The following is a 17,520-nucleotide window of genomic DNA, read 5'->3' on the forward strand; positions in this document are numbered from 1 at the left end:
TGATGAAGGGGATTGTGAATATTAGTACCACCGTTAAGAATCTAAACATGCAGGAGTGGTTGTTGTTGTTGTTAGGTGCCATCGAGTCAGTTCTGACTCATAGCGACCCTGTATACAACAGAACAAAACACTGCCTGGTCCTATGCCATCCTCATGATTGTTGTTATGCTTAAGCCCATTGTTGCAGCCATAGTGTCAATCCATATCATTGACAGTCTTCTTCTTTTTCGATGACCCTCTACTTTACCAAGCATGATGTCCTTCTCCAGGGATTGGTCTCTCCTGATAACATGTCCAAAGTATGTGAGACGAAGTCTCGCCATCCTCCCTTCTAAGAAGTATTCTGGCTATACTTCCTCCAAGACAGATTTGTTTTTTCGGCAGTCCATGGTGTATTCAACATTCTTCACCAACACCATAACTCAAAGGCGTCAGTTCTTCAGTCTTCCTTATTCATTATCCAGCTTTCCCATGCATATGAGGTGATTGACAACACCATGGCTTGGGTGAGGTGCACCTTAGTCTTTAAAGTGACATCTTAGCTTTTTAACCCTTTAAAGAGGTCTTTTGCAACAGATTTGCTCAATGCAATGCTTTGTTTGACTTCTTGACTACTGCTTCCATGGGCATTGATTGTGGATCCAAGTAAAATGAAATCCCTGACAACTTCAATCTTTTCCCCACTTATCATGATGTTGCTTATTGGCCCAGTCGTGAGGATTTTTGTTTTCATGTTGAGGTGTAATCCATACTGAAGGCTGTAGTCTTTGATCTTCATCAGTAAATGCTTCAAATCCTCTTCACCTTCAGCAAGCAAATCCTCTCCACACTTCCTCTTGTGTCTTCTGCGTAACGCAAGTTGTTAATGAGTCTTCCTCCAATCCTGATGCCCCGTCATTCTTCTTCCTAGAGTCCAGCTTCTCAGATTATTTGCTCAGCATACAGATTGAATAAGTATGGTGAAAGGATACAACCCTGACACTCACCTTTCCTGACTTTAAACTGTGCAGCACCTCCTTGTTCTATTTGAACAACTGCCTCTTTATCTATGTACAGTTTCCTCATGAGCATGATTAGGTGTTCTGGAATTCCCTTTCTTTGCAATATTATCTATAATTTGTTATGATCCACACAGTTGGTTGCCTTTGAATAGTCAATAAAACACAGGTAAACATCCTTCTGGTATTCTCTGCTTTCAGCCAGGGTCCATCTGACATGAGCAAGGGTATTCCTTGTTCCATGTCCTCTTCTGAACGCAGCTTGAATTTCTGGCAGTTCTCTGTCAATGAAGTACTGCAACGACTTTTGAATAATCTTCAAAACACCCAACCATAGGACACTAAAGGAGTATGCATCTAGAACTCTCCTCATGAGCTGCCATCTATCAGACCACCAAGTCAGAAGGCCAGGCAGGCCCACCAGCAATTCATCGTAAGTTGAGAGTGGTACCTCTGGGACTGAGCACAGGTAGGACTTGGACCACAAGAAAGATGCAGAAGCAGATAGCCTAGACTCTCATATTCATTGCCACTGATGAACAAGTGCCCCTCCCTCAGCTCATAAGGGGCCACGTAGGAGCACACTTTATGACCAATGATGGAGGAAGAAAAAACCCAAGCTTCGTTTATGGATGAGTTGGTTTAGCTATGTGAGTTCAAGTTAAGAGTGGACAGTAGCTGTACTACAGCCCCTCTGAGGAGAAGCCTTGAAAGATATTGGCAAGAGAAAGTCCTTGCAGTTGACAGAGCTCTCGGCAGTGCACCTGGACATTTACTTTGTGTGAAAGGAAAAGTGGCCTGAGGTTAGAATATATATAGACCTGGATGTGGAAAGATTGCGAACAGATTGGGGTAGAGGCATGTGGATGGACATATGGAAGTAGACATGAGTGTGAAGATCTCTGTGTCATATGTTAATGCTTACCAGAGAGTATCCACCATGGAAGAGGCACCAAACTACCAAGCTGACAGATAATTTGTCCAGTTGATGTCAGCCAACTTCAGTCATTGGTCACCCTGGTGCTGGCACAATGGACTCATGAGTAAAGGATGAAGGCTATACTTGGGCACAACAACACAGTCTCCCACTAACCAAGGCTGAGTTAGTTTCTGTTGCTATTCAATGTCCAACCTGAGAGCAACAGAGATCAACACTGAGTGCCCCATATAGCACCATTCCTTGAGGAGTGCAACTGTCACTTGATTGCAAATTAACTATTCTGAGCCCCTCCCATCCTGGAAGGGCTAGTGATCCACTTATTCAGAATAATGTGTGTTCCAAATAGCATCTTAACCAAATAATTCCCAACTAAAGAAAAAACAAAACAAAAAACCAAACCCGTTGCCATCTATTCTGACTCTACAGGACACAGTAGAACTGCCCCATGGGGTTTCCAAGGAGCACCTGGTGGATTTGAACTGCCAATCTTTTGATTAGCAGCAGTAGCTCTTAACCACTACGCCACCGGGGTTTTCAATTCCCAACCAGTAAGAAACATATCCATTTCAATCCCCAGACTCAAGTCACTCCAGAAGGATTATGCAAGAGGTGTTGATCATATTTTCCTACAGGGATCTATACCACCATCTTGATGTGAGCTACAGCCATGGTCTTGGGCAACTATACTCCCATTTTTCAAATGATCTCCTAGGATTCTTTCACTGGCAGTTTGTACATGAACTTAAACCATCTCAGCATTCTCCTGACTGCCTGTGGAATAGCTTCTGTATTTGGAGATTGAGCATTGCTGGGTTACAAGATTTGCTATCAGCTAACTGTTGGTAGAGGCTGTAAAAGCTTGCTAAATGCCGATATAAAATGATTAGTTGTGCTATGCAAATACTTTGTTCTGTTATCATTTGGAGGAAGGACAAGTCTCATAGTTCACCTTCCTCTTTGAGGTTCCAATTAAGTGATCAAGGACTTATAACAGGCCAGGTGTTTTTAAACAATGTGGTTGTCAGTGCTCAGCATTCTGGCCAGAGCTAGGGAGAAAATTGTACCTTTCCAGCAGATAACAATAACGTATAAGGATGATTGTAAATCTTGACTTCCAAGGAAGTGAGCAAAACTGGGTGAGGCACGGACACATGGGTCCATAAAACATCTTTGTACATTGCTCTTAACCACACATTATAAAACACGTTTTAGAGAAGGAAGAGATCAATACTGTTTTATTACACTAATGGCTTTCCTTGCATTGGTTAATTTTCTTTTTTCTGATTTTGACTTCTGTGTGTGTTTTGCAAATAAAATCCTTTGCTAAAGCTGGGATTAGGAGATGGGAAGTAGATGGACAAAGAGTAGATAAAGCTCTAACCAGATCTGATGCTTGGTAAAATGTATTATTTAGCCTGACTTTGGAGTCTGGTGTCTGGAAATCAGTGCCGTAATGTATGTAGAGAAATCCCCTGTAGTTTTGTGTTTGGCAAGAGCATGCGGTTATGTCCCAAAGAGCAGTAGCCAGTAGGGAGTCCCCCTGCCCTCCATAAAGCTTTAGAAAGGGAACCCTCATGGCTCTGGGTCAGTGTTCTGAAAACTGGTCCAGCGCATTGCAACTAATTGTATTTTACTATAATTTGTGCCTATGCCAAAACCTCGTTGCCATCGAGTCGATTCTGACTCATAGCAACCCTATAGGACAGAGTAGAGCTGCCCCATACTATTTCCAAGGAGTGCCGGGTGGATTCGAACTGCCAAACTTTTGGTTAGCAGCCATAGCACTTAACCAAGAGGTCACCAGGGTTAAGTCTTTAAGATGTTCAGAAGTAGGTAAAATAGAAAATGATACGCTTAACAATGCAAAATGACTACATCAGTTATAAAAAGCTGAAAATTTGACATTCATTTAGAAATACAGAATTAAACCTTAGACAAATTGATTTATTTTTTTAATCTTTAAAATGCCAAAAACCAAAACCAAACTCATTGCCGTGGATTTGATTACAACTCAGAGTGACCCTATAGGACGGAGTAGAACTGTCCCATAGGGTTTCCAAGGAGCAACTGGTCGATTTGAACTGCCGCCCTTTTGGTTAGCAGCTGAACTCAACCTCTGTGCCACCAGGGCTCCAAAATGCCAAAAAGATGGTAAAAAAAAAAAAAGAAAGAAAGAAATAGACCGCTGAATAGATAAAAATGCTCAAAAAGGAATTTTTTGAGGCTTTGATTATAAGATGCCTGCTCCTTATTGCTGCAAACTAATCTGATAATATTGCAGCTAATGTTGTTGTTAGGTGCTGTCGAGTCGGTTCCGACACATAGCGACCCATGCACAACAGAAAGAAACACTGCCTGATCGTATGCCAACCTCATGATCGTTGTTATGCTTGAGCCCATTGTTGCAGCCATAGTGTCAATCCATATCATTGACAGTCTTCTCTTTCGATGACCCTCTACTTTACCAAGCATGATGTCCTTCTCCAGGGATTGGTCTCTCCTGATAACATGTCCAAAGTATGTGAGGCTAAGTCTCGCCATCCTCACTTCTAAGAAGCATCCTGGCCACACTTCTTCTAAGGCAGATTTGTTCGTTCTTTTGGCAGTCCGTGGTATATTCAATATTCTTCGCCAACACCACAATTTAAAGGCGTCAACTCTTCTTCGGTCTTCCTTATTCCTTGTCCAGCTTTCACATGCATATGACGCGATTGAAAATACCATGGCTTAGGTCAGGCACACCTTAGTCTTCAGGGTGACATCTTTGCTCTTCAACACTTTAAAGCGGTCCTTTGCAGCAGACTTACCCGATGCAATGCATCTTTTGATTTCTTGACTGCTGCTTCCATGGCTGTTGATTGCGGATCCAAGTAAAATGAAATCCTTGACAACTTCAATCTTTTCTGCATTTATCATGATGTTGCTCATTGGTCCAGTTGTGAGGATTTTTGTTTTCTTTATGTTGAGGTGCAATCCGTACTGAAGGCTGTGGTCTTTGATCTTCATTCGTAAGTGCTTCAAGTCCTCTTCACTTTCAGCAAGCAAGGTTGTGTCATCTGCATAACACAGGTTGTTAATGAGTCTTCCTCCAATCCTGATGCCCCATTCTTCTTCATATAGTCCAGCTTCTAGTATTATTTGTTCAGCATACAGATTAAATAGGCTGACCCACACCTTTCCTGACTTTAAACCAATCAGTATCCCCTTGTTCTGTCCGAACAACTGCCTCTTGATCTATGTAAAGGTCCCTCATGAGCACAATTAAGTGTTCTGGAATTCCCATTCTTCGCAGTGTCATCCATAATTTGTTATGATCCACACAGTCGAATGCCTTTGCATAGTCAATAAAACACAGGTAAACATCCTTCTGGTATTCTCTGCTTTCAGCCAGGATCCATCTGACATCAGCAATGATATTCCCGGTTCCACGTCCTCTTCTGAAACCAGCCTAAATTTCTGGCATTTCCCTGTCGATATACTGCTGCAACCGTTTTTGAATGATCTTCAGCAAAATTTTGCTTGCGTGTGATATTAATGATATTGTTCTATAATTTCCACATTCGGTTGGATCACCTTTCTTGGGAATAGGCATAAGTATGGATCTCTTCCAGTCAGTTGGCCAGGAAGCTGTCTTCCATATTTCTTGGCATAGACAAGTGAGCACCTCCAGTGCGACATCTGTTTGTTGAAACATCTCAGTTGATATTCTGTCAATTCCTGGAGCCTTGTTTTTCACCAATGCCTTCAGAGCAGCTTGGGCTTCTTCCTTCAGTCCCATTGGTTCCTGATCATATGCCACCTCTTGAAATGGTTGAATATCGACTAATTCTTTTTGGTGTAATGACTCTGTGTATTCCTTCCATCTTCTTTTGATGCTTCCTGTGTCGTTTAATATTTTCCCCATGGAATCCTTCACTATTGCAACTCGAGGCTTGAACAACAACAACAGGGCACTTTGAGTTGCCTGGATTATCTCAATTAATTCACATAATAACTTGATGTGGTAGGTGCTATTATCTCCTGTTTTACAGATTAAGAAAATGAGGTTTAAAGGGGATAAATAACCTGACAATATCACCTTCCCAGTAAAAAGTACAGCTGGACTATTAACTTGGAGCTCTGACTCCAGAGTCCAAGTGATCAACCATGATGCTATACAGCTCCCTGAGAAGCTGGGAAGGGAGAATCTAGCTGGACATTAGTTACTTCTCCACCACCTGCCTGAAATCATTCAACTCTCAGAATGAGCCCAGAGGCAGGGCCTCCATTTATAGCTCTTCACATTGTACACTGCTCAAGGGTGCCACACCTAAGGGGGTGCCATCTACATTGTAGATATATTCTAACTTATATAAGAGGCTGTGGGCAGATGCAAAAATCTTGAGCTCCTGATCATGTCCTGGGTTAGTAGCTCCCATAGCTGTACACTCACTCATTAGCGCACACACACGTGCACAAGATAACCACACTACAAGCATGGAGTTATTTCTCTTTCTCTCCTGTTGTTTTCAATGGCCTAATTCCTACTGCCAAGGGGAATAGGAATACACACTTCCACCCAAGGTTATTCAAATGGTGCAGCAATATTTTTAATTAATTAATTTTTTTTTTTTTTAAGGAAGAGATATTTTTCTAATTGGCCCAACTATACTATATTGACTATCTGGGTCCTGATGGAGTCCTTAACTAGACTCCACAGCACCCCTACCCGCTGAGTCACTCAATTGTTGAGTGCTTGGGCTGTGCCTGCCATTTTAATGCCAGTTTAAAACTGACAGAAGTGGGAAGATCACATCTGCGTTTTTTTTTTTTTTAACATTTTATTGTGTTTTAGGTGAAAATTTACACAGCAAATTAGGTTTCCCTTTAACAATTTTTCGAAACTCTACTGGCATTTTTTTTACTGGCATAGTGGTTAAGAGTTATGGCTGTTAACCAAAAGGTCGGCAGTTTGAATCCGCCAGGCACTCCTTGGAAACCCTGTTATTTTTACGATGTGTCCACATTCCAATTATTTCCATTCTATTTGTTCTGTTTCCTTTGAACTAGCTTCCCTTCCCTTCCTTGCCTTCTAGCACCTTTGCTTTTCTTTGGTCTCATATAGTTAATTGTTTAAGGGAGCACATTACTCACAGGTGATATTGTTTATTTTAAAAGCCAACCTATTATTTGGCTGAAAGGTCACCTACAGAAATAGCTTCAATTCCAAGTTCAAAGGGTATCTTAGGGCAATAGTCTCTGGGATTCCTCTAGTCTCTATCAGTCCAGCGAGTCTGGCCTTTTTTAGGAATTTGAATTTTCTTCTACATTTTCCTCTACATCTTCTATTGCGTCCCTGGTCAGAATGGCCAGTAGTGGTAGCAGAGCACCATCTAGTTCTTCCAGTCTCAGGTTAGAAGAGGTTGTGGGTCATGTGGCTGTTAGTCCCACTGACTAGTTTCTTCTTTGAGCCTTTGATTTCCTTCATTCCTTTTTGTTCCATACAAGTAGAGACCAATAGTTGTGTTTTAGATGGACACTCAAAGCTTTAAAGACCCCAGATGCTACTCACCAAACTAGGATGTAGAACATTATCTTTGTGAACTATGGTACGCCAGTTGACTAAGTTGTCCCCCGAGACTTTGGTTCTAAGCCTTTTGACCCAGCAAACCAATCCCTCGAGTTGTTTGCATATGTCTAGGAAGTCTCCATAGCTGTGCCCCACGTCGCTTGTTATTTATGTGGATGTGTATGTAGTACACACAAAGGCGTATATACATATGCCTACATGTACAGATACAACTATACATGCACGGGCATTTGCTTGAATATGACTTCCTCTACACAGGTATGCATCCATATCTACCTACATAATCACATACATATTTTTCGGTTATTTTTACTGTTGTTGCTAAATTGTATACGTTATAGTATTTACAGAAATTCTCCCTTTTTCTCGGGTACTTCTTTGTGTCTTTATTTACCTTGGTCAGGTTGTGCTTACTTCACCCATATTTGGAATTGCCTTTTTTTTTTTTTTTTGGTGTAGCGGTTAAGAGCCATGGCTGCTAACCAAAACGTCTGCAGTTCGAATTCACCAGATGCTCCTTGGAAACCCAGTGGGGCAGTTCTACTCTGTTCTATAGTGTCGCTATGAGTTGGAATTGACTCGACGGCAATGGGTTTTTTTTTTACCCATCACTAAAAGTAACAATTGTCTGGTATCTGGAAAGTGATCCCTTCTCCTTCTCCCTCCCTAGTAACCATCAAAGAATGTTGCTTTCTCTGTATAAATCTATTCTTGACTTTCTATAATAGTAGAGCCGTACAGTATTTATCTTTTTGTGATTGACTTATTTCCCTCAGCATAATGCCCTCCAGATTCATTCATGTTATGTTTCGTGGACTCCTCATTAATATTCCATTTTATGTATGTATCACAATTTGTTTATCCATTCATCCGTTGGTGGGCACTTAGGTTGTTTCCAGCTTTTTGCTATTGTGAATAATGCTGCAATGAACATGAGTGTGTATATGTCTATTCCTGTAACTGCACTTATTTCTCTAGCGTATGTACCTAGGAGTGAATTATAAGGTACTTCTATTTCTATTTCTAGCTTTTTGAGGAAGCGCCATATCATTTTCCATTGTGGCTGTACTATTTTACACTAGTAACGTATGAGAGTTCCAATCCCCCCCACAACCTTGCCAGCATTTGCTGTTTTCTGTCTTTTGATCATTGCCATTTTTGCAGGGATGAGATGGTATCTCACTGTAGTTTTGATTTGCATCTCTCTACTGGCTAACGATTACAAGCATTTTTTCATGTATTTGTTGGCTGCTGAATGCTCTCTTTGGTCAGTGTCTGTTCATGTCCTTTGCCCATTTTTTGATTGGATTGTCTTTTTGTTGTTGAGTTGTTGAAGTTTTCTGTATATTTTAGAGATTAGACCCTTATCAGTTATGTCATTGCCAAAGATTTTTTTCCAAGTCTGTAGATTCTCTTTTTACTCTCTTGGTAAAATATTTTGATGAGCGTAAGTATTTAATTTTTAGGAGGTCCCAGTTATCTAATTTATCTTCTGTCATTCGTGCATTTCTGGTTTTGTTTGATAGATTATTTATGCCAGAAAGTAGGTCCCCTGGTTTTTGTTCCTTTGTATAATGCGGCTTTGTTTATTTGAACAAATTACACAATTATCTCATATTTTAGTAGATGGGCCATGTTTATCTCACATTTTCAGGTACACTATATGCTTAGAATGAGTGTCATTTATTTTAATTCAGAAGATAAGTTTTTTTTTTTTTTTTTTTTTGCATCCCTGGCTAACAGTTACAGCCTATATACAATTTTCCTGTAAATCTCTAATGTCTGGACATTTCATGAACTATGTGAAATATTGAAGGCTGCTGACTGAAGTTTTCCCATTCTCCTTGCATTTGCTCACCATGATATTTATAAATGTTTTTAATTAAGATACCCTACTTTTTTATTTAATACTGAGTATTGTAGAGAGAAATAGACAATTACAAGTAAGAAGCACACCATCTATCTTGACCAGGAAAAGAAATAAGATGTAGAAGCACATGCGCTGAGGACTAACTAGTATGATAAGATGCAGATAACATAGGAAAATGATAGTAAATGGAAGATGTTGGGAACAACTATTTTTTAAATTCTACCCCCACCTCCACTTCCTGATATTTTTCATTACAATGAATGAGAGAGTAGTCGCTTGCAGGACGAAGATCATATTTTGACAATGACTCTAGTACCATTTTATATTTGGAGTTCTCATGACACATTTTCTGAAAATTCACAATTTGCTGGCTATTAGTCATACAGATCTAACATGGCAATGAGAGGCAAAATTTATTGGGACTGTAGTGGATTTACAGGAATTCAAAGATACACAGCAAAGGCTGGATATCACCAGAGGAAAGTACTGCTTGGCTTCTGCAGGACCATCTCTCAGGTGCTGTTTGCATTGGTGACTTCACCGTGATCCAGGCTTTAGCCTTTAACAAGTCCACAACCTGATCTTGCCAATGTATTAGAATTCATCCAACACCGGGTGGTGGAATACACTGATTACATCATAAGACTTAAGAATCACAACTTCCCAGGTGCAAGACATCAGTAAAAGCAGGGCGGCATTGTCAGTACTCCCCATTGTCTTCACTGGGTGAATGATGAACACACCAAAGAAATGAAGTCATACTGCAACCCCTCAAAGACTGGTCTGAGGTAGAAGAAATGCATCGTACTACTTCTCTGGAGAAGGACGGTTCGATTTCAGGCCTGGCAAAGTTGGAGATGGTGCGGAGGGGACAAGGCTATTACCTCTGTTGGAGGTTCCTTTGGCAGTGCTTTTTTGGTGGCTTGGCTTCCCACGTGTTTCCGGGAGGCACAAGGTTGATAAGACCTGAGCATCAACTCTGTCTGGTGGGCCCTGATGAGGCTGAGAGACTTGAGATGGTGGCAGGCCCTTTCCAGGTACCAGGTCCCCTAGTTTTGACCCTATGTTATCTTCCAGCAACTTTATAATTTTAGCTTTAAATTTAGGTCTTTGATTCATTTTGAGTTAGTTTTTGTGCATGGTGTGAAGTATGGATCCTGATTCATTTTTCTACATATGGATTTCCAGTTTTGCCAGCACCATTTGTTAAAGAGACTGTTTCTTCCCCCTGATAAGGACTTTGACCCTTTGTCGAAGATCAGCACCCGTAGATGGATGGATTTACTTCTGGGTTCTCAATTCTATTGCATTGGTCTATGTGTCTGTCACTGAACCAGTGCCAGGCTGTTTTGATTACTACGGTTGTATAGTAAGTTTTTTTTTTTTTAATTGTGTTTTAAGTGAAAGTTTACAGTTTAAGCTATTTTCTCATATAAAAATTTATATACACATTGTTATATGACCCTAATTGCTCTCCCTATAAGAGCACACTCCTTCTTTACACCCTGGATTTCCCGAGTCCGTTCAACCAGCTTCTGTCCTTTTTTTCCTTCTCATCTTGCCTCTGGACAGGATCTGCCCATTTAGTCTCATGCATCTACTTGAGCTAAGAAGCACTTTCTTCACAAGTATCATTTTATGTCTTATAATCCAGTCTAATCTTTGTCTGAAGAGTTGGCTCCGGGAACGGTTTCAGTTCCGGGCTAATAGAGAGACCGGGGGCTATATTTTCTGGGGTCTTTCCAGTCTCAGTCAGACCATTAAGTCTGGTGTTTTTACTAGAATTTGAGTTCTGCACCCTACTTTTCTCCTGCTCCATCAAGGAACTCTCTGTTGTGTTCCCTGTCAGGGTGGTCATTGGTGGTAACTGGGCATCATTTAGGTTTTCTGGTCTCAGGCTAATGGAGCCTCTGGTTTATGTGGCCCTTTCTGTCTCTTGGGCTCATATTTTTTCTTGTGTCTTTGGTGTTCTTCGGAAACCCTGGTGGCATAGTGGTTAAGTGCTATGGCTGCTAACCAAAGGGTCAGCAGTTCGAATCCACCAGGCGCTCCTTGGAAACTCTATGGGGCAGTTCTACCCTGTCCTATAGGGTCGCTACGAGTTGGAATCAACTCGACGGCACTGGGTTTGGTTTTTTTGGGTTTTGGTGTTCTTCATTCTCCTTTTCTCTGGGTGGGTTGGGACCTATTAATGCATCTTAGATGGACTCTAGCTAGCTTTTAAGACCCCAGATGCCACTCACCAAAGTGGGATGCTGAACATTTTCTTAATAAACTTTGTTGTGCCAGTTGACCTAGAAGTCCCCTGAAACCATGGCTCCCAGACCCCTGCTTTTGCTACTCTGTCCCTTGAAGTGTTTGGTTGTATTCAGGAAGCTTCTTAGCTTCTGGTTTAGTCCAGTTGTGCTGACTTCCACTGTATTGTGTGTTGTCCTTGTCTTCCCCTAAAATAATTCTTGTCTACCATCTAGTTAGTGAATACCCCTATCCCTCCCTCCCCTCCCTTGCAACTATCAAAGAATGTTTTCTTCTGTGTTTAAAAATTTTCTTGAGTTCTTATAATAATTGTGTCATACAATATTTTTCCTATTGTGACTAATTTCACTCAGCTTAATGCCTTCCAGATTTATCCATGTTATAAGATGTTTCGTGGATTCATCACTGTTCTTTATCGCTGTGTGGTATTCCATTGTGTGCATATACCATAATTTATCTACCCATTCATCTGTTGATGGGCACCTAGGTTGTTTCCATCTTTTTGCTATTGTGAACAGTGCTGCAATGAACATGGGTGTGCATATATCTATTCGTCTGACTGCTCTTATTTCTCTAGGATATATTCCAAGGAGTAGGATTGCTGTATCTTATGGAAGTTCTATTTCTAGCTTTTTAAAAAAAAAAAAAAAGGAAGTGCCAAATCAATTTCCAAAGTGGCTGTGCCATTTTACATTCCCACCAGCAGTGTATAAGTATTCCAGCCTCTCCACAACCTCTCCAACATTTATTATTTTGTGTTTTCTGGATTGTTGGAGTGAGATGGTATCTCATTGTAGTTTTGATTTGCATTTCTGTAATGGCTAATGATCTTGAGCATTTCCTCATGTATCTGTTAGCCACCTGAATGCCTTCTTTGGTGAAGTGCCTGTTTATATCCTTTGCCCATTTTTTAATTGGGTTATTTGTCTTTTTATTGTTGAAGTTTTGCAGTATCTTGTAGATTTTAGAGATTAAACCTTGATCAGATTTGTCGTAGCCAGAATTTTTTTCCTAGTCCGTAGATTGTCTTCTTAGTCTTTTAATGAAGTCTTTTGTTGAGCATAAGTGTTTGATTTTTAGGAGCTTCCAGATGTCTAGTTTCTCTTCTGGTGTTTTGCATTGTTAGTAATGTTTTGTATTCTGTTTATGCCACATATTAGGGCTCCTAGTGTTGTGCCTATTTTTTGTTTCATGGTCTTTATCATTTTAGATTTTATATTTAGGTCTTTGATCCATTTTAAGTTAGTTTTTGTGCATGGTGTGAGTGTAGGTCTTTTTTCATTTCTTTGCAGATGGATATCAAGTTGTGCCAGCACTATTTGTTAAGGAGACTGTCTTTTCCCCAGTTAATGGACTTTGGCCTTTGTCAATTATCAGTAACCTCTGGATTCTCAATTCTGCTCCACTGGTCTATGTATCTGTTGTTGTACCAGTACCAGGCTGTTTTGACTACTGTGGTGGTATAATAGGTTCTAAAATCAGGGAGTATGAGGCCTCCCACTTTGTTCTTCTTCTTCATTAATGCTTTACTTATTCGGGGCCTCTTCCCTTATGAAGTTGATTTATTTCTCCACCTCAGTAAAAAATGCCATTGGAATTTGTATTGTATCTGTAGATTGCTGTGGGTAGAATAGACATTTTCACAATGTTAAGCCTTCCTATCCATGAGCAAGGTATGTTTTTCCACTTATGTAGGTCTCTTTTGGTTTCTTGCAGTAGTGTCTTGTAGTTTTCTTTGTATAGGTGTTACTTCTCTGGTTAAATTTATTCCTAAATATTTTATCTTCCTGGGGGGTATTACAAATGGTATTGATTTGGTGATTTCTTCTTTGAAGTTTTCTTTACTGGTGTAGAGGAATCCAACTGATTTTTGTATGTTTATCTTGTATCCTGATGCTTTCTTGAAATCTATTAGTTCCAGTATTTTTCTTGTGGATCCTTTCGGGTTTTCTGTGTATAAGACCATATGATCTGCAAATAGGGATACTTTTACTTCTTCCTTACCAATTTGGATGCTCTTTATTTCTTTTTCTAGCCTAATTGCTCTGGCTAGGACCTCCAGCACAATGTTGAATAAGAGTGGTGATAAAGGGCATCCTTGTCTGGTTCTCGTTCTCAAGGGGAATGCTTCTCAATGGGAATGCTTTTAGACCCCCTCCATTTAGGATGATGTTAGCTGTTGGCTTTGTATAAACACCCTTTATTTTTTTGAGGAATTTCCCTTCTATTCCTATTTCGCTGAGAGTTTTTGTCATGAATGGGTGTCGAACTTTGTCAAATGCCTTTTCTGCGTCAATGATAAGATCATGTGGTTCTTGTCTTTTGTTTTATTTATGTGATGGATTACATTAATTGTTTTCCTAATGTTGAATCATCCTGGCATACCTGGTATGAATCCCACTTGTTCATGGTGAATTTTTTTTTTTGATATGTTGTTGAATTCTATCGGCTAGAATTTTGTTGAGAATTTTGTGTCTATGTTCATGAGGGATATTGGTCTGTAATTTCCTTTCTTGTGGTGTTTTTACTGAACTTTGGTATCAGGGTTGTGCTAGCTTCATAGAATGAGTTTGGGAGTGTTCCATCCTTTATATACTCTGAAATACCTTTAGTAGTAGTGGTGTTAACTCCTCTCTGAAAGTTTGGTAGAATTCTTCAGTGAAACAGTCAGGGCCAGGGCTTTTTTGAGTTGGGAGTTTTTTAATTACCTCTTTAATCTCTTCTTTTGTCATAGGTTTATTTAGTTGTTCTACCTCTGTTTGTGTTAGTCTAGGTAGGTAGTGTGTTTCTAGAAATTTGTCCATTTCCTCTAGGTTTTCAAATTTGATGGAGTACAATTTTTCATAATATTCTGCTTTGATTCTTGATTTCAGTTGAGTCTGTTGTGATATCACCCATCTCATTTCTTATTCAGGTTATTTGCTTCCTCTCCTGTTTTTCTGCTGTCAGTTTGGGAAATGACTTATCGATTTTGTTGATCTTTTCTAAAGCTCTTGGTCTTGTTAACTCTGTCTAATGTTTTTCTATTTCATTTAATTCTGGCCTAATTTCTATTATTTGCTTTCTTCTGGTGCCTGAGGGCTTCTTTTGCTGCTCTCTTTCTATTTGTTCGAGTTGTAGGTTAATGTTTCAATTTTTACCCTTTCTTCTTTTTGGATGTGTGCATTTATTGCTATAAATTGACCTCTGAGCACTGCTTTTGCTGGGTCCCAAAGGTTCTGGTAGGATGTGTTTTCATTCTCATTTGATTCTGTGAATTTCTTTATTCTGTACTTAATTTCTTCTATAACCCAGTAGTTTTTGAGCAAGGTCTTGTTCAGTTTCCATGTGTTTGATTTTTTTTCCCTTGATTTTTCTGTTATTGATTTCTACTTTTATGACTTTGTGGTCAGAAAATATACTTTGCAATGTTTTGATGCTTTGGATTCTGTTAAGTCTTGCTTTATGGCCTAATATGTGGTCTGTTCTGGGGAATGTTCCATCTGAGTTGGAAAAGAAAGTATACTTGGCTGCTGTTGGGTAGAGTGTTCTGTATATATCTGTGAGGTCAAGTTGGTTGATTGTGGCATTTAGATCTTCTGTGTCTTTATTGAGCTTCTTTCGGGATGTTCTGTCCTTCACCAAAAGCGGTGTGTTGAAGTCTCCTATGATTATTGTGGAGTGTCTATCTCTCTTTTCAATGCCGTCAGAGTTTGTTTTATGTATATTGGAGCCCTGTCATTGGGTGCGTAAATATTTATAATGGTTATGTCCTCCTGGTGTATTGACCCTTTTATCATTATATAGTGTCCTTCCTTATCCTTGTGGTGAATTATACTTTAAATTCTATTTGTCACTGATTAATATTGCTACTGCTGCTCTTTTTTGATTTTTGTTTGCTTGATATATCTTTTCCATCCTTTGAGTTTTAGTTTGTTTGTGTTTTTAAGTCTAAGGTGTGTCTCTTGTAGGCAGCATATAGACAGATCGTATTTTTTAATCTATTTGCCACTCTCTGTCTATTGGTGCATTTCGTCCATTTACATTCAGCGTAATTATTGATAGATATGAGTTTAGTGCTGTTGTTTTGATGTATTTTTGCATGTTGTTGACAGTTTCTTTGTTCCACTTAATTTTCTGTGCTGCATTATTTTTCTTTATACATTTTCTTTTCACCTTTTTCATTGTTGCTGATTTTGTATTTGCTGAGTATTTATGTATTTTTTGTTTTTTATTTTGATGTGTAGGATTGTTAGTTTTCTATGTGGTTACCTTAATATCACCTCTATTTTTCTAAGTTTAAACCAATCCTTTATTTCTTTGTATTACCTTGACTTCTTCTCCATATGAAAGATCTATGACTAAGTTTTTTAGTCCCTGTTTTTTGTTTCAATATTGTCACCTTTTATATATTGACATCTCTGTTTCCCTATTTTCAGCGTTTTAGTTTTGATTTATTTTTGTGACTTCTCTATCTGTTTGATATCTGGTTGCTCTGTCCTGTGTTCTAGTCTTGGGTTGTTATCTGACATTACTGATTTTTCTAACCTGAGGACTCCCTTTGGTATTTCTTGTAATTTTGGTTTGGTTTTTGCAAATCCCTTAAACTTCTGTTTATCTGGAAATGCCCTGATTTTGCCATATTTGAGAGCCAGTTTTGCTGGGCACATAATTCTTGGGTGCCAGTTTTTTTTCTTCAAGGTTTTATATATGTCATACCATTGCCTTCTTGCCTGCATGGTTTCTGCTGAGTAGTCTAAGCTTAGTCTCACTGACTGTCCTTTGTAGTTGACTTTTTGTTTATCCCTAAAACCCACAACCCAGTGCCACTCTTAAAATTCTCTTTTTATCTTTGATTTTGGTGTTTGATTATAATGTCTTGGTGACTTTCTTTTGGGATCTACCTTGTGTGGGGTTTGAAGAATATCTTGGATAGATATCTTCTTACCTTTCACAATATCAGAGAAATTTTCTACAACAAATCTTCAAGAATTCTCTCTGTATTTTCTGTTTTTTAATTCTTTTTTCTGATTTTTCCTCAAATATGTTAGTGGCAAGTGCCTTATCTTCAATCTCAATAATTCTGACTTCCATTGCCTCAGTTCTGCTCCTATGACTTTCTATTGAGTTGTCTAATTCTGAAATTTTGTTGTTAATCTTCTGGATTTCTGTTTGCTGTTTTTCTATGTTTTCTTGCAGCCTGTTAAATTTGTCATTGTGCTCCTCTATAATCTCTTAAATTCCTCTGTTGTTTTGTCTGTTCCTTGGCTTGTTCTGCATTTTGCCTGCTCTCCTTCCTGATCTCTTGAAGAGTTCTGTATATTAATCTTTTGTATTTTACTTCCGGTAATTCCAGGAAGTTTTATTTTTCTGTGGAAGATTTCTTGATTCTTTGTTTTGGGAGCTTGGTAAAGCCATCATTGTCTGCCTCTTTATGTGCTTTGATATTGACTGTTGTTTCCTAGCCATGAATAAGTTATTGTATTTATTTTATGTTTGCTTACCGTGTCCTAGCTTCTTGTTTTGATATGTCCAAATAGGCTGCTCATGTGAGCTAGTTTGATTATTGGTACATTTGAAGTTCTAATGTCCTGTCACCAGGTGGTTAGATCTGTCACTAGGTATGTGAGCTTAGAAGTCCATTTACTTTACTTGTATAGATTCAGCTCAGGTGTCCAGATAGTCAATCACCAAGTGTGTGATGCAGGCTACACAGTCGTACATAGGCAGGGGTGATTGGAGTAGACACAGGTATCTGGCCACACACTGAGCAAGGCAGAGGGCTGATGGCTGCCCTGAGTGTCTGGGAGGAAAGTGTGTCCCTGTTCCCTAGAGTGTGTAGATGGGTGGGTTTTGCATCCAGAGTATGGACACCCAGTGCTGTTGACTGTGAGGACTGGGAGGCACC

The sequence above is a fragment of the Loxodonta africana genome, chromosome 20 (genome assembly GCF_030014295.1).
Source record: "Loxodonta africana isolate mLoxAfr1 chromosome 20, mLoxAfr1.hap2, whole genome shotgun sequence".
In the NCBI taxonomy this organism is placed as follows: Eukaryota; Metazoa; Chordata; class Mammalia; order Proboscidea; family Elephantidae; genus Loxodonta; species Loxodonta africana.